At 50.1% G+C, this 18704-nt stretch overlaps 24 non-coding genes and 5 pseudogenes across 24 annotated transcripts; all 29 read left to right on the top strand.

The window, feature by feature from the left end:
- The first annotated feature begins 490 nt into the window (after window positions 1–490).
- Window positions 491–654, top strand: LOC133117669 (U1 spliceosomal RNA). Its single transcript, XR_009706213.1, has one exon. It is a non-coding gene; the product is annotated as a U1 spliceosomal RNA (small nuclear RNA).
- Window positions 655–717: 63 nt separating this feature from the next.
- On the top strand, window positions 718–836 carry LOC133117682 (5S ribosomal RNA). The gene has a single exon (XR_009706226.1). It is a non-coding gene; the product is annotated as a 5S ribosomal RNA (ribosomal RNA).
- Window positions 837–1677: 841 nt separating this feature from the next.
- On the top strand, window positions 1678–1841 carry LOC133117731 (U1 spliceosomal RNA). The gene has a single exon (XR_009706272.1). It is a non-coding gene; the product is annotated as a U1 spliceosomal RNA (small nuclear RNA).
- A 63-nt stretch (window positions 1842–1904) lies between these two features.
- Window positions 1905–2023, top strand: LOC133117465 (5S ribosomal RNA). Its single transcript, XR_009706101.1, has one exon. It is a non-coding gene; the product is annotated as a 5S ribosomal RNA (ribosomal RNA).
- An 841-nt stretch (window positions 2024–2864) lies between these two features.
- LOC133117668 (U1 spliceosomal RNA) lies at window positions 2865–3028 on the top strand. The gene has a single exon (XR_009706212.1). It is a non-coding gene; the product is annotated as a U1 spliceosomal RNA (small nuclear RNA).
- Window positions 3029–3091: 63 nt separating this feature from the next.
- On the top strand, window positions 3092–3210 carry LOC133117717 (5S ribosomal RNA). Its single transcript, XR_009706259.1, has one exon. It is a non-coding gene; the product is annotated as a 5S ribosomal RNA (ribosomal RNA).
- Window positions 3211–4051: 841 nt separating this feature from the next.
- On the top strand, window positions 4052–4215 carry LOC133117667 (U1 spliceosomal RNA). Its single transcript, XR_009706211.1, has one exon. It is a non-coding gene; the product is annotated as a U1 spliceosomal RNA (small nuclear RNA).
- Window positions 4216–4278: 63 nt separating this feature from the next.
- On the top strand, window positions 4279–4397 carry LOC133117671 (5S ribosomal RNA). Its single transcript, XR_009706215.1, has one exon. It is a non-coding gene; the product is annotated as a 5S ribosomal RNA (ribosomal RNA).
- Window positions 4398–5238: 841 nt separating this feature from the next.
- On the top strand, window positions 5239–5402 carry LOC133117666 (U1 spliceosomal RNA). Its single transcript, XR_009706210.1, has one exon. It is a non-coding gene; the product is annotated as a U1 spliceosomal RNA (small nuclear RNA).
- Window positions 5403–5465: 63 nt separating this feature from the next.
- On the top strand, window positions 5466–5584 carry LOC133117660 (5S ribosomal RNA). The gene has a single exon (XR_009706204.1). It is a non-coding gene; the product is annotated as a 5S ribosomal RNA (ribosomal RNA).
- Window positions 5585–6425: 841 nt separating this feature from the next.
- Window positions 6426–6589, top strand: LOC133117196 (U1 spliceosomal RNA). Its single transcript, XR_009705997.1, has one exon. It is a non-coding gene; the product is annotated as a U1 spliceosomal RNA (small nuclear RNA).
- A 63-nt stretch (window positions 6590–6652) lies between these two features.
- Window positions 6653–6771, top strand: LOC133117705 (5S ribosomal RNA). The gene has a single exon (XR_009706248.1). It is a non-coding gene; the product is annotated as a 5S ribosomal RNA (ribosomal RNA).
- Window positions 6772–7612: 841 nt separating this feature from the next.
- On the top strand, window positions 7613–7776 carry LOC133117665 (U1 spliceosomal RNA). Its single transcript, XR_009706209.1, has one exon. It is a non-coding gene; the product is annotated as a U1 spliceosomal RNA (small nuclear RNA).
- Window positions 7777–7839: 63 nt separating this feature from the next.
- On the top strand, window positions 7840–7958 carry LOC133117649 (5S ribosomal RNA). Its single transcript, XR_009706193.1, has one exon. It is a non-coding gene; the product is annotated as a 5S ribosomal RNA (ribosomal RNA).
- An 841-nt stretch (window positions 7959–8799) lies between these two features.
- Window positions 8800–8963, top strand: LOC133117664 (U1 spliceosomal RNA). Its single transcript, XR_009706208.1, has one exon. It is a non-coding gene; the product is annotated as a U1 spliceosomal RNA (small nuclear RNA).
- Window positions 8964–9026: 63 nt separating this feature from the next.
- LOC133117454 (5S ribosomal RNA) lies at window positions 9027–9145 on the top strand. The gene has a single exon (XR_009706100.1). It is a non-coding gene; the product is annotated as a 5S ribosomal RNA (ribosomal RNA).
- Window positions 9146–9987: 842 nt separating this feature from the next.
- On the top strand, window positions 9988–10151 carry LOC133117663 (U1 spliceosomal RNA). Its single transcript, XR_009706207.1, has one exon. It is a non-coding gene; the product is annotated as a U1 spliceosomal RNA (small nuclear RNA).
- A 983-nt stretch (window positions 10152–11134) lies between these two features.
- LOC133117207 (U1 spliceosomal RNA) lies at window positions 11135–11298 on the top strand. The gene has a single exon (XR_009706007.1). It is a non-coding gene; the product is annotated as a U1 spliceosomal RNA (small nuclear RNA).
- A 63-nt stretch (window positions 11299–11361) lies between these two features.
- On the top strand, window positions 11362–11470 carry LOC133117560 (5S ribosomal RNA; annotated as a pseudogene).
- An 807-nt stretch (window positions 11471–12277) lies between these two features.
- Window positions 12278–12441, top strand: LOC133117662 (U1 spliceosomal RNA). The gene has a single exon (XR_009706206.1). It is a non-coding gene; the product is annotated as a U1 spliceosomal RNA (small nuclear RNA).
- A 63-nt stretch (window positions 12442–12504) lies between these two features.
- Window positions 12505–12623, top strand: LOC133117442 (5S ribosomal RNA). Its single transcript, XR_009706099.1, has one exon. It is a non-coding gene; the product is annotated as a 5S ribosomal RNA (ribosomal RNA).
- An 843-nt stretch (window positions 12624–13466) lies between these two features.
- LOC133117164 (U1 spliceosomal RNA) lies at window positions 13467–13630 on the top strand. Its single transcript, XR_009705965.1, has one exon. It is a non-coding gene; the product is annotated as a U1 spliceosomal RNA (small nuclear RNA).
- A 63-nt stretch (window positions 13631–13693) lies between these two features.
- LOC133117431 (5S ribosomal RNA) lies at window positions 13694–13812 on the top strand. Its single transcript, XR_009706098.1, has one exon. It is a non-coding gene; the product is annotated as a 5S ribosomal RNA (ribosomal RNA).
- An 842-nt stretch (window positions 13813–14654) lies between these two features.
- LOC133117183 (U1 spliceosomal RNA) lies at window positions 14655–14818 on the top strand. The gene has a single exon (XR_009705984.1). It is a non-coding gene; the product is annotated as a U1 spliceosomal RNA (small nuclear RNA).
- A 63-nt stretch (window positions 14819–14881) lies between these two features.
- LOC133117559 (5S ribosomal RNA) lies at window positions 14882–14990 on the top strand (annotated as a pseudogene).
- An 807-nt stretch (window positions 14991–15797) lies between these two features.
- LOC133117661 (U1 spliceosomal RNA) lies at window positions 15798–15961 on the top strand. The gene has a single exon (XR_009706205.1). It is a non-coding gene; the product is annotated as a U1 spliceosomal RNA (small nuclear RNA).
- A 63-nt stretch (window positions 15962–16024) lies between these two features.
- On the top strand, window positions 16025–16133 carry LOC133117558 (5S ribosomal RNA; annotated as a pseudogene).
- An 807-nt stretch (window positions 16134–16940) lies between these two features.
- LOC133117219 (U1 spliceosomal RNA) lies at window positions 16941–17081 on the top strand (annotated as a pseudogene).
- A 63-nt stretch (window positions 17082–17144) lies between these two features.
- On the top strand, window positions 17145–17253 carry LOC133117476 (5S ribosomal RNA; annotated as a pseudogene).
- Window positions 17254–18704: the final 1451 nt, after the last annotated feature.

The following is an 18704-nucleotide window of genomic DNA, read 5'->3' as shown; positions in this document are numbered from 1 at the left end:
TAGCGATTTCAGTTTGAAAGGACACAACGACAACCAAGTTCAAGTGCAGACTGTCAGCTTTAATTTGAGGCCATTTTCAAGCACACCCGACGAACCGTTTGGAACTCACGTCGCATCTTGCACACGGTCACTTGTCCATTTAGGTGTCGCATTTCGGCAGGGCTCTGGCTTGGTGTTCGACGTGACATCACCGCGACAGAAATGCGCTCTGTTTGCGGTTGAGGGCAATGTACACTGTTGCATTGTGGGGAAACAGAAAGTCGTCCTTGAAATGCGGTGGGAAAACGCCAAAATAATAAACACATGAAAAAAAAGAAGTACATGAATGAAAAGGTTGCCATCGTTTATGCGGCTAGCCGCAAGAGCGCAAATCAGACTTTTGAACCGGCTAGACATTGTGACTTGACGGGCTGCTAGCCGAATACTCAGAAACCGTAACTGTGCAACGTACCACCTAGCGGTCCGGCCCATCCCTTGCGGATTCCAATTCATACTTACCTGGCAGGGGAGATACCGTGATCACGAAGGCGGTTCACCCAGGGCGAGGCTCGGCCATTGCACTCCGGCTGTGTTGACCCCTGCGAATTCCTCAAATGTGGGAATCTCGACTGCATAATTTCTGCTAGTGGGGGACTGCGTTCGCGCTCTCCCCTGATCACGTGGTCAAACGATAGACTCGATTAATGTGCAAATACCCCCTTGTGCTGCCTTTCCTTCGCTTACGGCCATACCACTCTGAATACGCCCGATCTCGTCTGATCTCGAAAGCTAAGCAGGGTCGGGCCCGGTTAGTACTTGGATGGGAGACCGCCTGGGAATACCAGGTGCTGTAAGCTTTTTTCACTATGCTTTTGGACAGGCGCTGCTGTTTCACAACGTTCAAAACACGTCGCGCACAGTGCTATATCGTTTAGTCTATTACCCGTTTATGCTTCTCATGTCTTACCCAGACACTTGGGCAGCGCATTGCAAAGGAACAAGGCTAGCATCCAAATTCATTACGTACGGCGCTATTTTAGACACAACACAGGCTAAATCAGTGCAATGCAAATTCACTTCACACCAAGAGTACCGCACATTTTCCTTACACGTCTGTAGCCTATCATGAAGCAGGATTGCCGAGTTACAGTGAGCGCCGCACTTCATTGGACAGTGGCACGTGTTTTTCTTCTTTTGGCTCTGCGCTCTAGCGATTTCAGTTTGAAAGGACACAACGACAACCAATTTCAAGTGCAGACTGTCAGCTTTAATTTGAGGCCATTTTCAAGCACACCCGACGAACCGTTTGGAACTCACGTCGCATCTTGCACACGGTCACTTGTCCATTTAGGTGTCGCATTTCGGCAGGGCTCTGGCTTGGTGTTCGACGTGACATCACCGCGACAGAAATGCGCTCTGTTTGCGGTTGAGGGCAATGTACACTGTTGCATTGTGGGGAAACAGAAAGTCGTCCTTGAAATGCGGTGGGAAAACGCCAAAATAATAAACACATGAAAAAAAAGAAGTACATGAATGAAAAGGTTGCCATCGTTTATGCGGCTAGCCGCAAGAGCGCAAATCAGACTTTTGAACCGGCTAGACATTGTGACTTGACGGGCTGCTAGCCGAATACTCAGAAACCGTAACTGTGCAACGTACCACCTAGCGGTCCGGCCCATCCCTTGCGGATTCCAACTCATACTTACCTGGCAGGGGAGATACCGTGATCACGAAGGCGGTTCACCCAGGGCGAGGCTCGGCCATTGCACTCCGGCTGTGTTGACCCCTGCGAATTCCTCAAATGTGGGAATCTCGACTGCATAATTTCTGCTAGTGGGGGACTGCGTTTGCGCTCTCCCCTGATCACGTGGTCAAACGATAGACTCGATTAATGTGCAAATACCCCCTTGTGCTGCCTTTCCTTCGCTTACGGCCATACCACTCTGAATACGCCCGATCTCGTCTGATCTCGGAAGCTAAGCAGGGTCGGGCCCGGTTAGTACTTGGATGGGAGACCGCCTGGGAATACCAGGTGCTGTAAGCTTTTTTCACTATGCTTTTGGACAGGCGCTGCTGTTTCACAACGTTCAAAACACGTCGCGCACAGTGCTATATCGTTTAGTCTATTACCCGTTTATGCTTCTCATGTCTTACCCAGACACTTGGGCAGCGCATTGCAAAGGAACAAGGCTAGCATCCAAATTCATTACGTACGGCGCTATTTTAGACACAACACAGGCTAAATCAGTGCAATGCAAATTCACTTCACACCAAGAGTACCGCACATTTTCCTTACACGTCTGTAGCCTATCATGAAGCAGGATTGCCGAGTTACAGTGAGCGCCGCACTTCATTGGACAGTGGCACGTGTTTTTCTTCTTTTGGTTCTGCGCTCTAGCGATTTCAGTTTGAAAGGACACAACGACAACCAAGTTCAAGTGCAGACTGTCAGCTTTAATTTGAGGCCATTTTCAAGCACACCCGACGAACCGTTTGGAACTCACGTCGCATCTTGCACACGGTCACTTGTCCATTTAGGTGTCGCATTTCGGCAGGGCTCTGGCTTGGTGTTCGACGTGACATCACCGCGACAGAAATGCGCTCTGTTTGCGGTTGAGGGCAATGTACACTGTTGCATTGTGGGGAAACAGAAAGTCGTCCTTGAAATGCGGTGGGAAAACGCCAAAATAATAAACACATGAAAAAAAAGAAGTACATGAATGAAAAGGTTGCCATCGTTTATGCGGCTAGCCGCAAGAGCGCAAATCAGACTTTTGAACCGGCTAGACATTGTGACTTGACGGGCTGCTAGCCGAATACTCAGAAACCGTAACTGTGCAACGTACCACCTAGCGGTCCGGCCCATCCCTTGCGGATTCCAACTCATACTTACCTGGCAGGGGAGATACCGTGATCACGAAGGCGGTTCACCCAGGGCGAGGCTCGGCCATTGCACTCCGGCTGTGTTGACCCCTGCGAATTCCTCAAATGTGGGAATCTCGACTGCATAATTTCTGCTAGTGGGGGACTGCGTTCGCGCTCTCCCCTGATCACGTGGTCAAACGATAGACTCGATTAATGTGCAAATACCCCCTTGTGCTGCCTTTCCTTCGCTTACGGCCATACCACTCTGAATACGCCCGATCTCGTCTGATCTCGGAAGCTAAGCAGGGTCGGGCCCGGTTAGTACTTGGATGGGAGACCGCCTCGGAATACCAGGTGCTGTAAGCTTTTTTCACTATGCTTTTGGACAGGCGCTGCTGTTTCACAACGTTCAAAACACGTCGCGCACAGTGCTATATCGTTTAGTCTATTACCCGTTTATGCTTCTCATGTCTTACCCAGACACTTGGGCAGCGCATTGCAAAGGAACAAGGCTAGCATCCAAATTCATTACGCACGGCGCTATTTTAGACACAACACAGGCTAAATCAGTGCAATGCAAATTCACTTCACACCAAGAGTACCGCACATTTTCCTTACACGTCTGTAGCCTATCATGAAGCAGGATTGCCGAGTTACAGTGAGCGCCGCACTTCATTGGACAGTGGCACGTGTTTTTCTTCTTTTGGTTCTGCGCTCTAGCGATTTCAGTTTGAAAGGACACAACGACAACCAAGTTCAAGTGCAGACTGTCAGCTTTAATTTGAGGCCATTTTCAAGCACACCCGACGAACCGTTTGGAACTCACGTCGCATCTTGCACACGGTCACTTGTCCATTTAGGTGTCGCATTTCGGCAGGGCTCTGGCTTGGTGTTCGACGTGACATCACCGCGACTGAAATGCGCTCTGTTTGCGGTTGAGGGCGATGTACACTGTTGCATTGTGGGGAAACAGAAAGTCGTCCTTGAAATGCGGTGGGAAAACGCCAAAATAATAAACACATGAAAAAAAAGAAGTACATGAATGAAAAGGTTGCCATCGTTTATGCGGCTAGCCGCAAGAGCGCAAATCAGACTTTTGAACCGGCTAGACATTGTGACTTGACGGGCTGCTAGCCGAATACTCAGAAACCGTAACTGTGCAACGTACCACCTAGCGGTCCGGCCCATCCCTTGCGGATTCCAATTCATACTTACCTGGCAGGGGAGATACCGTGATCACGAAGGCGGTTCACCCAGGGCGAGGCTCGGCCATTGCACTCCGGCTGTGTTGACCCCTGCGAATTCCTCAAATGTGGGAATCTCGACTGCATAATTTCTGCTAGTGGGGGACTGCGTTCGCGCTCTCCCCTGATCACGTGGTCAAACGATAGACTCGATTAATGTGCAAATACCCCCTTGTGCTGCCTTTCCTTCGCTTACGGCCATACCACTCTGAATACGCCCGATCTCGTCTGATCTCGAAAGCTAAGCAGGGTCGGGCCCGGTTAGTACTTGGATGGGAGACCGCCTGGGAATACCAGGTGCTGTAAGCTTTTTTCACTATGCTTTTGGACAGGCGCTGCTGTTTCACAACGTTCAAAACACGTCGCGCACAGTGCTATATCGTTTAGTCTATTACCCGTTTATGCTTCTCATGTCTTACCCAGACACTTGGGCAGCGCATTGCAAAGGAACAAGGCTAGCATCCAAATTCATTACGTACGGCGCTATTTTAGACACAACACAGGCTAAATCAGTGCAATGCAAATTCACTTCACACCAAGAGTACCGCACATTTTCCTTACACGTCTGTAGCCTATCATGAAGCAGGATTGCCGAGTTACAGTGAGCGCCGCACTTCATTGGACAGTGGCACGTGTTTTTCTTCTTTTGGTTCTGCGCTCTAGCGATTTCAGTTTGAAAGGACACAACGACAACCAAGTTCAAGTGCAGACTGTCAGCTTTAATTTGAGGCCATTTTCAAGCACACCCGACGAACCGTTTGGAACTCACGTCGCATCTTGCACACGGTCACTTGTCCATTTAGGTGTCGCATTTCGGCAGGGCTCTGGCTTGGTGTTCGACGTGACATCACCGCGACAGAAATGCGCTCTGTTTGCGGTTGAGGGCAATGTACACTGTTGCATTGTGGGGAAACAGAAAGTCGTCCTTGAAATGCGGTGGGAAAACGCCAAAATAATAAACACATGAAAAAAAAGAAGTACATGAATGAAAAGGTTGCCATCGTTTATGCGGCTAGCCGCAAGAGCGCAAATCAGACTTTTGAACCGGCTAGACATTGTGACTTGACGGGCTGCTAGCCGAATACTCAGAAACCGTAACTGTGCAACGTACCACCTAGCGGTCCGGCCCATCCCTTGCGGATTCCAATTCATACTTACCTGGCAGGGGAGATACCGTGATCACGAAGGCGGTTCACCCAGGGCGAGGCTCGGCCATTGCACTCCGGCTGTGTTGACCCCTGCGAATTCCTCAAATGTGGGAATCTCGACTGCATAATTTCTGCTAGTGGGGGACTGCGTTCGCGCTCTCCCCTGATCACGTGGTCAAACGATAGACTCGATTAATGTGCAAATACCCCCTTGTGCTGCCTTTCCTTCGCTTACGGCCATACCACTCTGAATACGCCCGATCTCGTCTGATCTCGAAAGCTAAGCAGGGTCGGGCCCGGTTAGTACTTGGATGGGAGACCGCCTGGGAATACCAGGTGCTGTAAGCTTTTTTCACTATGCTTTTGGACAGGCGCTGCTGTTTCACAACGTTCAAAACACGTCGCGCACAGTGCTATATCGTTTAGTCTATTACCCGTTTATGCTTCTCATGTCTTACCCAGACACTTGGGCAGCGCATTGCAAAGGAACAAGGCTAGCATCCAAATTCATTACGTACGGCGCTATTTTAGACACAACACAGGCTAAATCAGTGCAATGCAAATTCACTTCACACCAAGAGTACCGCACATTTTCCTTACACGTCTGTAGCCTATCATGAAGCAGGATTGCCGAGTTACAGTGAGCGCCGCACTTCATTGGACAGTGGCACGTGTTTTTCTTCTTTTGGTTCTGCACTCTAGCGATTTCAGTTTGAAAGGACACAACGACAACCAAGTTCAAGTGCAGACTGTCAGCTTTAATTTGAGGCCATTTTCAAGCACACCCGACGAACCGTTTGGAACTCACGTCGCATCTTGCACACGGTCACTTGTCCATTTAGGTGTCGCATTTCGGCAGGGCTCTGGCTTGGTGTTCGACGTGACATCACCGCGACAGAAATGCGCTCTGTTTGCGGTTGAGGGCAATGTACACTGTTGCATTGTGGGGAAACAGAAAGTCGTCCTTGAAATGCGGTGGGAAAACGCCAAAATAATAAACACATGAAAAAAAAGAAGTACATGAATGAAAAGGTTGCCATCGTTTATGCGGCTAGCCGCAAGAGCGCAAATCAGACTTTTGAACCGGCTAGACATTGTGACTTGACGGGCTGCTAGCCGAATACTCAGAAACCGTAACTGTGCAACGTACCACCTAGCGGTCCGGCCCATCCCTTGCGGATTCCAACTCATACTTACCTGGCAGGGAAGATACCGTGATCACGAAGGCGGTTCACCCAGGGCGAGGCTCGGCCATTGCACTCCGGCTGTGTTGACCCCTGCGAATTCCTCAAATGTGGGAATCTCGACTGCATAATTTCTGGTGGTGGGGGACTGCGTTCGCGCTCTCCCCTGATCACGTGGTCAAATGATAGACTCGATTAATGTGCAAATACCCCCTTGTGCTGCCTTTCCTTCGCTTACGGCCATACCACTCTGAATACGCCCGATCTCGTCTGATCTCGGAAGCTAAGCAGGGTCGGGCCCGGTTAGTACTTGGATGGGAGACCGCCTCGGAATACCAGGTGCTGTAAGCTTTTTTCACTATGCTTTTGGACAGGCGCTGCTGTTTCACAACGTTCAAAACACGTCGCGCACAGTGCTATATCGTTTAGTCTATTACCCGTTTATGCTTCTCATGTCTTACCCAGACACTTGGGCAGCGCATTGCAAAGGAACAAGGCTAGCATCCAAATTCATTACGCACGGCGCTGTTTTAGACACAACACAGGCTAAATCAGTGCAATGCAAATTCACTTCACACCAAGAGTACCGCACATTTTCCTTACACGTCTGTAGCCTATCATGAAGCAGGATTGCCGAGTTACAGTGAGCGCCGCACTTCATTGGACAGTGGCACGTGTTTTTCTTCTTTTGGTTCTGCGCTCTAGCGATTTCAGTTTGAAAGGACACAACGACAACCAAGTTCAAGTGCAGACTGTCAGCTTTAATTTGAGGCCATTTTCAAGCACACCCGACGAACCGTTTGGAACTCACGTCGCATCTTGCACACGGTCACTTGTCCATTTAGGTGTCGCATTTCGGCAGGGCTCTGGCTTGGTGTTCGACGTGACATCACCGCGACTGAAATGCGCTCTGTTTGCGGTTGAGGGCGATGTACACTGTTGCATTGTGGGGAAACAGAAAGTCGTCCTTGAAATGCGGTGGGAAAACGCCAAAATAATAAACACATGAAAAAAAAGAAGTACATGAATGAAAAGGTTGCCATCGTTTATGCGGCTAGCCGCAAGAGCGCAAATCAGACTTTTGAACCGGCTAGACATTGTGACTTGACGGGCTGCTAGCCGAATACTCAGAAACCGTAACTGTGCAACGTACCACCTAGCGGTCCGGCCCATCCCTTGCGGATTCCAATTCATACTTACCTGGCAGGGGAGATACCGTGATCACGAAGGCGGTTCACCCAGGGCGAGGCTCGGCCATTGCACTCCGGCTGTGTTGACCCCTGCGAATTCCTCAAATGTGGGAATCTCGACTGCATAATTTCTGCTAGTGGGGGACTGCGTTCGCGCTCTCCCCTGATCACGTGGTCAAACGATAGACTCGATTAATGTGCAAATACCCCCTTGTGCTGCCTTTCCTTCGCTTACGGCCATACCACTCTGAATACGCCCGATCTCGTCTGATCTCGAAAGCTAAGCAGGGTCGGGCCCGGTTAGTACTTGGATGGGAGACCGCCTGGGAATACCAGGTGCTGTAAGCTTTTTTCACTATGCTTTTGGACAGGCGCTGCTGTTTCACAACGTTCAAAACACGTCGCGCACAGTGCTATATCGTTTAGTCTATTACCCGTTTATGCTTCTCATGTCTTACCCAGACACTTGGGCAGCGCATTGCAAAGGAACAAGGCTAGCATCCAAATTCATTACGTACGGCGCTATTTTAGACACAACACAGGCTAAATCAGTGCAATGCAAATTCACTTCACACCAAGAGTACCGCACATTTTCCTTACACGTCTGTAGCCTATCATGAAGCAGGATTGCCGAGTTACAGTGAGCGCCGCACTTCATTGGACAGTGGCACGTGTTTTTCTTCTTTTGGTTCTGCGCTCTAGCGATTTCAGTTTGAAAGGACACAACGACAACCAAGTTCAAGTGCAGACTGTCAGCTTTAATTTGAGGCCATTTTCAAGCACACCCGACGAACCGTTTGGAACTCACGTCGCATCTTGCACACGGTCACTTGTCCATTTAGGTGTCGCATTTCGGCAGGGCTCTGGCTTGGTGTTCGACGTGACATCACCGCGACTGAAATGCGCTCTGTTTGCGGTTGAGGGCGATGTACACTGTTGCATTGTGGGGAAACAGAAAGTCGTCCTTGAAATGCGGTGGGAAAACGCCAAAATAATAAACACATGAAAAAAAAGAAGTACACGAATGAAAAGGTTGCCATCGTTTATGCGGCTAGCCGCAAGAGCGCAAATCAGACTTTTGAACCGGCTAGACATTGTGACTTGACGGGCTGCTAGCCGAATACTCAGAAACCGTAACTGTGCAACGTACCACCTAGCGGTCCGGCCCATCCCTTGCGGATTCCAACTCATACTTACCTGGCAGGGGAGATACCGTGATCACGAAGGCGGTTCACCCAGGGCGAGGCTCGGCCATTGCACTCCGGCTGTGTTGACCCCTGCGAATTCCTCAAATGTGGGAATCTCGACTGCATAATTTCTGCTAGTGGGGGACTGCGTTCGCGCTCTCCCCTGATCACGTGGTCAAACGATAGACTCGATTAATGTGCAAATACCCCCTTGTGCTGCCTTTCCTTCGCTTACGGCCATACCACTCTGAATACGCCCGATCTCGTCTGATCTCGGAAGCTAAGCAGGGTCGGGCCCGGTTAGTACTTGGATGGGAGACCGCCTGGGAATACCAGGTGCTGTAAGCTTTTTTCACTATGCTTTTGGACAGGCGCTGCTGTTTCACAACGTTCAAAACACGTCGCGCACAGTGCTATATCGTTTAGTCTATTACCCGTTTATGCTTCTCATGTCTTACCCAGACACTTGGGCAGCGCATTGCAAAGGAACAAGGCTAGCATCCAAATTCATTACGCACGGCGCTATTTTAGACACAACACAGGCTAAATCAGTGCAATGCAAATTCACTTCACACCAAGAGTACCGCACATTTTCCTTACACGTCTGTAGCCTATCATGAAGCAGGATTGCCGAGTTACAGTGAGCGCCGCACTTCATTGGACAGTGGCACGTGTTTTTCTTCTTTTGGTTCTGCGCTCTAGCGATTTCAGTTTGAAAGGACACAACGACAACCAAGTTCAAGTGCAGACTGTCAGCTTTAATTTGAGGCCATTTTCAAGCACACCCGACGAACCGTTTGGAACTCACGTCGCATCTTGCACACGGTCACTTGTCCATTTAGGTGTCGCATTTCGGCAGGGCTCTGGCTTGGTGTTCGACGTGACATCACCGCGACTGAAATGCGCTCTGTTTGCGGTTGAGGGCGATGTACACTGTTGCATTGTGGGGAAACAGAAAGTCGTCCTTGAAATGCGGTGGGAAAACGCCAAAATAATAAACACATGAAAAAAAAAGAAGTACATGAATGAAAAGGTTGCCATCGTTTATGCGGCTAGCCGCAAGAGCGCAAATCAGACTTTTGAACCGGCTAGACATTGTGACTTGACGGGCTGCTAGCCGAATACTCAGAAACCGTAACTGTGCAACGTACCACCTAGCGGTCCGGCCCATCCCTTGCGGATTCCAACTTATACTTACCTGGCAGGGGAGATACCGTGATCACGAAGGCGGTTCACCCAGGGCGAGGCTCGGCCATTGCACTCCGGCTGTGTTGACCCCTGCGAATTCCTCAAATGTGGGAATCTCGACTGCATAATTTCTGCTAGTGGGGGACTGCGTTCGCGCTCTCCCCTGATCACGTGGTCAAACGATAGACTCGATTAATGTGCAAATACCCCCTTGTGCTGCCTTTCCTTCGCTTACGGCCATACCACTCTGAATACGCCCGATCTCGTCTGATCTCGGAAGCTAAGCAGGGTCGGGCCTGGGAATACCAGGTGCTGTATGCTTTTGGACAGGCGCTGCTGTTTCACAACGTTCAAAACACGTCGCGCACAGTGCTATATCGTTTAGTCTATTACCCGTTTATGCTTCTCATGTCTTACCCAGACACTTGGGCAGCGCATTGCAAAGGAACAAGGCTAGCATCCAAATTCATTACGTACGGCGCTATTTTAGACACAACACAGGCTAAATCAGTGCAATGCAAATTCACTTCACACCAAGAGTACCGCACATTTTCCTTACACGTCTGTAGCCTATCATGAAGCAGGATTGCCGAGTTACAGTGAGCGCCGCACTTCATTGGACAGTGGCACGTGTTTTTCTTCTTTTGGTTCTGCGCTCTAGCGATTTCAGTTTGAAAGGACACAACGACAACCAAGTTCAAGTGCAGACTGTCAGCTTTAATTTGAGGCCATTTTCAAGCACACCCGACGAACCGTTTGGAACTCACGTCGCATCTTGCACACGGTCACTTGTCCATTTAGGTGTCGCATTTCGGCAGGGCTCTGGCTTGGTGTTCGACGTGACATCACCGCGACTGAAATGCGCTCTGTTTGCGGTTGAGGGCGATGTACACTGTTGCATTGTGGGGAAACAGAAAGTCGTCCTTGAAATGCGGTGGGAAAACGCCAAAATAATAAACACATGAAAAAAAAAGAAGTACATGAATGAAAAGGTTGCCATCGTTTATGCGGCTAGCCGCAAGAGCGCAAATCAGACTTTTGAACCGGCTAGACATTGTGACTTGACGGGCTGCTAGCCGAATACTCAGAAACCGTAACTGTGCACCGTACCACCTAGCGGTCCGGCCCATCCCTTGCGGATTCCAACTCATACTTACCTGGCAGGGGAGATACCGTGATCACGAAGGCGGTTCACCCAGGGCGAGGCTCGGCCATTGCACTCCGGCTGTGTTGACCACTGCGAATTCCTCAAATGTGGGAATCTCAACTGCATAATTTCTGCTAGTGGGGGACTGCGTTCGCGCTCTCCCCTGATCACGTGGTCAAACGATAGACTCGATTAATGTGCAAATACCCCCTTGTGCTGCCTTTCCTTCGCTTACGGCCATACCACTCTGAATACGCCCGATCTCGGAAGCTAAGCAGGGTCGGGCCCGGTTAGTACTTGGATGGGAGACCGCCTGGGAATACCAGGTGCTGCTGTTTCACAACGTTCAAAACACGTCGCGCACAGTGCTATATCGTTTAGTCTATTACCCGTTTATGCTTCTCATGTCTTACCCAGACACTTGGGCAGCGCATTGCAAAGGAACAAGGCTAGCATCCAAATTCATTACGTACGGCGCTATTTTAGACACAACACAGGCTAAATCAGTGCAATGCAAATTCACTTCACACCAAGAGTACCGCACATTTTCCTTACACGTCTGTAGCCTATCATGAAGCAGGATTGCCGAGTTACAGTGAGCGCCGCACTTCATTGGACAGTGGCACGTGTTTTTCTTCTTTTGGTTCTGCGCTCTAGCGATTTCAGTTTGAAAGGACACAACGACAACCAAGTTCAAGTGCAGACTGTCAGCTTTAATTTGAGGCCATTTTCAAGCACACCCGACGAACCGTTTGGAACTCACGTCGCATCTTGCACACGGTCACTTGTCCATTTAGGTGTCGCATTTCGGCAGGGCTCTGGCTTGGTGTTCGACGTGACATCACCGCGACAGAAATGCGCTCTGTTTGCGGTTGAGGGCGATGTACACTGTTGCATTGTGGGGAAACAGAAAGTCGTCCTTGAAATGCGGTGGGAAAACGCCAAAATAATAAACACATGAAAAAAAAAGAAGTACATGAATGAAAAAGTTGCCATCGTTTATGCGGCTAGCCGCAAGAGCGCAAATCAGACTTTTGAACCGGCTAGACATTGTGACTTGACGGGCTGCTAGCCGAATACTCAGAAACCGTAACTGTGCACCGTACGACCTAGCGGTCCGGCCCATCCCTTGCGGATTCCAACTCATACTTACCTGGCAGGGGAGATACCGTGATCACGAAGGCGGTTCACCCAGGGCGAGGCTCGGCCATTGCACTCCGGCTGTGTTGACCCCTGCGAATTCCTCAAATGTGGGAATCTCGACTGCATAATTTCTGCTAGTGGGGGACTGCGTTCGCGCTCTCCCCTGATCACGTGGTCAAACGATAGACTCGATTAATGTGCAAATACCCCCTTGTGCTGCCTTTCCTTCGCTTACGGCCATACCACTCTGAATACGCCCGATCTCGTCTGATCTCGGAAGCTAAGCAGGGTCGGGCCCGGTTAGTACTTGGATGGGAGACCGCCTGGGAATACCAGGTGCTGTAAGCTTTTTTCACTATGCTTTTGGACAGGCGCTGCTGTTTCACAACGTTCAAAACACGTCGCGCACAGTGCTATATCGTTTAGTCTATTACCCGTTTATGCTTCTCATGTCTTACCCAGACACTTGGGCAGCGCATTGCAAAGGAACAAGGCTAGCATCCAAATTCATTACGTACGGCGCTATTTTAGACACAACACAGGCTAAATCAGTGCAATGCAAATTCACTTCACACCAAGAGTACCGCACATTTTCCTTACACGTCTGTAGCCTATCATGAAGCAGGATTGCCGAGTTACAGTGAGCGCCGCACTTCATTGGACAGTGGCACGTGTTTTTCTTCTTTTGGTTCTGCGCTCTAGCGATTTCAGTTTGAAAGGACACAACGACAACCAAGTTCAAGTGCAGACTGTCAGCTTTAATTTGAGGCCATTTTCAAGCACACCCGACGAACCGTTTGGAACTCACGTCGCATCTTGCACACGGTCACTTGTCCATTTAGGTGTCGCATTTCGGCAGGGCTCTGGCTTGGTGTTCGACGTGACATCACCGCGACTGAAATGCGCTCTGTTTGCGGTTGAGGGCAATGTACACTGTTGCATTGTGGGGAAACAGAAAGTCGTCCTTGAAATGCGGTGGGAAAACGCCAAAATAATAAACACATGAAAAAAAAAAGAAGTACATGAATGAAAAGGTTGCCATCGTTTATGCGGCTAGCCGCAAGAGCGCAAATCAGACTTTTGAACCGGCTAGACATTGTGACTTGACGGGCTGCTAGCCGAATACTCAGAAACCGTAACTGTGCAACGTACCACCTAGCGGTCCGGCCCATCCCTTGCGGATTCCAACTCATACTTACCTGGCAGGGGAGATACCGTGATCACGAAGGCGGTTCACCCAGGGCGAGGCTCGGCCATTGCACTCCGGCTGTGTTGACCCCTGCGAATTCCTCAAATGTGGGAATCTCGACTGTATAATTTCTGCTAGTGGGGGACTGCGTTCGCGCTCTCCCCTGATCACGTGGTCAAACGATAGACTCGATTAATGTGCAAATACCCCCTTGTGCTGCCTTTCCTTCGCTTACGGCCATACCACTCTGAATACGCCCGATCTCGTCTGATCTCGGAAGCTAAGCAGGGTCGGGCCCGGTTAGTACTTGGATGGGAGACCGCCTGGGAATACCAGGTGCTGTAAGCTTTTTTCACTATGCTTTTGGACAGGCGCTGCTGTTTCACAACGTTCAAAACACGTCGCGCACAGTGCTATATCGTTTAGTCTATTACCCGTTTATGCTTCTCATGTCTTACCCAGACACTTGGGCAGCGCATTGCAAAGGAACAAGGCTAGCATCCAAATTCATTACGTACGGCGCTATTTTAGACACAACACAGGCTAAATCAGTGCAATGCAAATTCACTTCACACCAAGAGTACCGCACATTTTCCTTACACGTCTGTAGCCTATCATGAAGCAGGATTGCCGAGTTACAGTGAGCGCCGCACTTCATTGGACAGTGGCACGTGTTTTTCTTCTTTTGGTTCTGCGCTCTAGCGATTTCAGTTTGAAAGGACACAACGACAACCAAGTTCAAGTGCAGACTGTCAGCTTTAATTTGAGGCCATTTTCAAGCACACCCGACGAACCGTTTGGAACTCACGTCGCATCTTGCACACGGTCACTTGTCCATTTAGGTGTCGCATTTCGGCAGGGCTCTGGCTTGGTGTTCGACGTGACATCACCGCGACTGAAATGCGCTCTGTTTGCGGTTGAGGGCGATGTACACTGTTGCATTGTGGGGAAACAGAAAGTCGTCCTTGAAATGCGGTGGGAAAACGCCAAAATAATAAACACATGAAAAAAAAAGAAGTACATGAATGAAAAGGTTGCCATCGTTTATGCGGCTAGCCGCAAGAGCGCAAATCAGACTTTTGAACCGGCTAGACATTGTGACTTGACGGGCTGCTAGCCGAATACTCAGAAACCGTAACTGTGCACCGTACCACCTAGCGGTCCGGCCCATCCCTTGCGGATTCCAACTCATACTTACCTGGCAGGGGAGATACCGTGATCACGAAGGCGGTTCACCCAGGGCGAGGCTCGGCCATTACACTCCGGCTGTGTTGACCCCTGCGAATTCCTCAAATGTGGGAATCTCGACTGCATAATTTCTGCTAGTGGGGGACTGCGTTCGCGCTCTCCCCTGATCACGTGGTCAAACGATAGACTCGATTAATGTGCAAATACCCCCTTGTGCTGCCTTTCCTTCGCTTACGGCCATACCACTCTGAATACGCCCGATCTCGGAAGCTAAGCAGGGTCGGGCCCGGTTAGTACTTGGATGGGAGACCGCCTGGGAATACCAGGTGCTGCTGTTTCACAACGTTCAAAACACGTCGCGCACAGTGCTATATCGTTTAGTCTATTACCCGTTTATGCTTCTCATGTCTTACCCAGACACTTGGGCAGCGCATTGCAAAGGAACAAGGCTAGCATCCAAATTCATTACGTACGGCGCTATTTTAGACACAACACAGGCTAAATCAGTGCAATGCAAATTCACTTCACACCAAGAGTACCGCACATTTTCCTTACACGTCTGTAGCCTATCATGAAGCAGGATTGCCGAGTTACAGTGAGCGCCGCACTTCATTGGACAGTGGCACGTGTTTTTCTTCTTTTGGTTCTGCGCTCTAGCGATTTCAGTTTGAAAGGACACAACGACAACCAAGTTCAAGTGCAGACTGTCAGCTTTAATTTGAGGCCATTTTCAAGCACACCCGACGAACCGTTTGGAACTCACGTCGCATCTTGCACACGGTCACTTGTCCATTTAGGTGTCGCATTTCGGCAGGGCTCTGGCTTGGTGTTCGACGTGACATCACCGCGACTGAAATGCGCTCTGTTTGCGGTTGAGGGCGATGTACACTGTTGCATTGTGGGGAAACAGAAAGTCGTCCTTGAAATGCGGTGGGAAAACGCCAAAATAATAAACACATGAAAAAAAAAGAAGTACATGAATGAAAAGGTTGCCATCGTTTATGCGGTTAGCCGCAAGAGCGCAAATCAGACTTTTGAACCGGCTAGACATTGTGACTTGACGGGCTGCTAGCCGAATACTCAGAAACCGTAACTGTGCACCGTACCACCTAGCGGTCCGGCCCATCCCTTGCGGATTCCAACTCATACTTACCTGGCAGGGGAGATACCGTGATCACGAAGGCGGTTCACCCAGGGCGAGGCTCGGCCATTGCACTCCGGCTGTGTTGACCCCTGCGAATTCCTCAAATGTGGGAATCTCGACTGCATAATTTCTGCTAGTGGGGGACTGCGTTCGCGCTCTCCCCTGATCACGTGGTCAAACGATAGACTCGATTAATGTGCAAATACCCCCTTGTGCTGCCTTTCCTTCGCTTACGGCCATACCACTCTGAATACGCCCGATCTCGGAAGCTAAGCAGGGTCGGGCCCGGTTAGTACTTGGATGGGAGACCGCCTGGGAATACCAGGTGCTGCTGTTTCACAACGTTCAAAACACGTCGCGCACAGTGCTATATCGTTTAGTCTATTACCCGTTTATGCTTCTCATGTCTTACCCAGACACTTGGGCAGCGCATTGCAAAGGAACAAGGCTAGCATCCAAATTCATTACGTACGGCGCTATTTTAGACACAACACAGGCTAAATCAGTGCAATGCAAATTCACTTCACACCAAGAGTACCGCACATTTTCCTTACACGTCTGTAGCCTATCATGAAGCAGGATTGCCGAGTTACAGTGAGCGCCGCACTTCATTGGACAGTGGCACGTGTTTTTCTTCTTTTGGTTCTGCGCTCTAGCGATTTCAGTTTGAAAGGACACAACGACAACCAAGTTCAAGTGCAGACTGTCAGCTTTAATTTGAGGCCATTTTCAAGCACACCCGACGAACCGTTTGGAACTCACGTCGCATCTTGCACACGGTCACTTGTCCATTTAGGTGTCGCATTTCGGCAGGGCTCTGGCTTGGTGTTCGACGTGACATCACCGCGACTGAAATGCGCTCTGTTTGCGGTTGAGGGCGATGTACACTGTTGCATTGTGGGGAAACAGAAAGTCGTCCTTGAAATGCGGTGGGAAAACGCCAAAATAATAAACACATGAAAAAAAAAGAAGTACATGAATGAAAAAGTTGCCATCGTTTATGCGGCTAGCCGCAAGAGCGCAAATCAGACTTTTGAACCGGCTAGACATTGTGACTTGACGGGCTGCTAGCCGAATACTCAGAAACCGTAACTGTGCACCGTACGACCTAGCGGTCCGGCCCATCCCTTGCGGATTCCAACTCATACTTACCTGGCAGGGGAGATACCGTGATCACGAAGGCGGTTCACCCAGGGCGAGGCTCGGCCATTGCGAATTCCTCAAATGTGGGAATCTCGACTGCATAATTTCTGCTAGTGGGGGACTGCGTTCGCGCTCTCCCCTGGTCACGTGGTCAAACGATAGACTCGATTAATGTGCAAATACCCCCTTGTGCTGCCTTTCCTTCGCTTACGGCCATACCACTCTGAATACGCCTGATCTCGGAAGCTAAGCAGGGTCGGGCCCGGTTAGTACTTGGATGGGAGACCGCCTGGGAATACCAGGTGCTGTAAGCTTTTTTCACTATGCTTTTGGACAGGCGCTGCTGTTTCACAACGTTCAAAACACGTCGCGCACAGTGCTATATCGTTTAGTCTATTACCCGTTTATGCTTCTCATGTCTTACCCAGACACTTGGGCAGCGCATTGCAAAGGAACAAGGCTAGCATCCAAATTCATTACGTACGGCGCTATTTTAGACACAACACAGGCTAAATCAGTGCAATGCAAATTCACTTCACACCAAGAGTACCGCACATTTTCCTTACACGTCTGTAGCCTATCATGAAGCAGGATTGCCGAGTTACAGTGAGCGCCGCACTTCATTGGACAGTGGCACGTGTTTTTCTTCTTTTGGTTCTGCGCTCTAGCGATTTCAGTTTGAAAGGACACAACGACAACCAAGTTCAAGTGCAGACTGTCAGCTTTAATTTGAGGCCATTTTCAAGCACACCCGACGAACCGTTTGGAACTCACGTCGCATCTTGCACACGGTCACTTGTCCATTTAGGTGTCGCATTTCGGCAGGGCTCTGGCTTGGTGTTCGACGTGACATCACCGCGACTGAAATGCGCTCTGTTTGCGGTTGAGGGCAATGTACACTGTTGCATTGTGGGGAAACAGAAAGTCGTCCTTGAAATGCGGTGGGAAAACGCCAAAATAATAAACACATGAAAAAAAAAAGAAGTACATGAATGAAAAGGTTGCCATCGTTTATGCGGCTAGCCGCAAGAGCGCAAATCAGACTTTTGAACCGGCTAGACATTGTGACTTGACGGGCTGCTAGCCGAATACTCAGAAACCGTAACTGTGCAACGTACCACCTAGCGGTCCGGCCCATCCCTTGCGGATTCCAACTCATACTTACCTGGCAGGGGAGATACCGTGATCACGAAGGCGGTTCACCCAAGGCGGTTACCTGGCAGGGGAGATACCGTGATCACGTGTTTCTTTCTTGCTGTGCATTTTGTTCTGGCTTCTTTTCAGTTCAGTTGGTCCTGTTGCCCACCACTGGGGTTCTAGTGGTGGACAGGAGGTCACTGGGCTGTTTAGGTGCTTTCTAAGAGCATTTTGTTCTTTTGTTATTTTCCCTTCTTTTTCTTAGTCCGTTCTCTTTCCCTTCCCATTTTCCTCCTTCTTTCTGGACGGGCTGCAAGGCTTGGGTTCAGTACGTGGCTTGACCGCGGCTGGCTCGACCTTGTAGCCCAGCGGAACACCCCGGAAACCCAGATCAGTGGCACATAGCTGCACTGATCAGGAGCCAGGGCCTGCTGCCTGGAGGAACCCGGAGCCGAGGTCTTCGGCCTGCTGCCTGGAGGAGCCCAGAGTCGAGGTCTGCGGCCTGCTGCCTGGAGGAGCCCGGAGCCGAGGTCTGCGGCCTGCTGCCTGGAGGAGCCCGGAGCCGAGGTCTGCGGCCTACTGCCTGGAGGAGCCCGTAGCCAGGGCCTGCTGCCTGGAGGAGCCCGGA

Source organism: Conger conger, chromosome 17 (genome assembly GCF_963514075.1).
Source record: "Conger conger chromosome 17, fConCon1.1, whole genome shotgun sequence".
In the NCBI taxonomy this organism is placed as follows: Eukaryota; Metazoa; Chordata; class Actinopteri; order Anguilliformes; family Congridae; genus Conger; species Conger conger.
The sequence above is the reverse complement of the archived record's forward strand: the minus strand, read 5'-3'. Positions and strand labels throughout refer to the sequence as shown.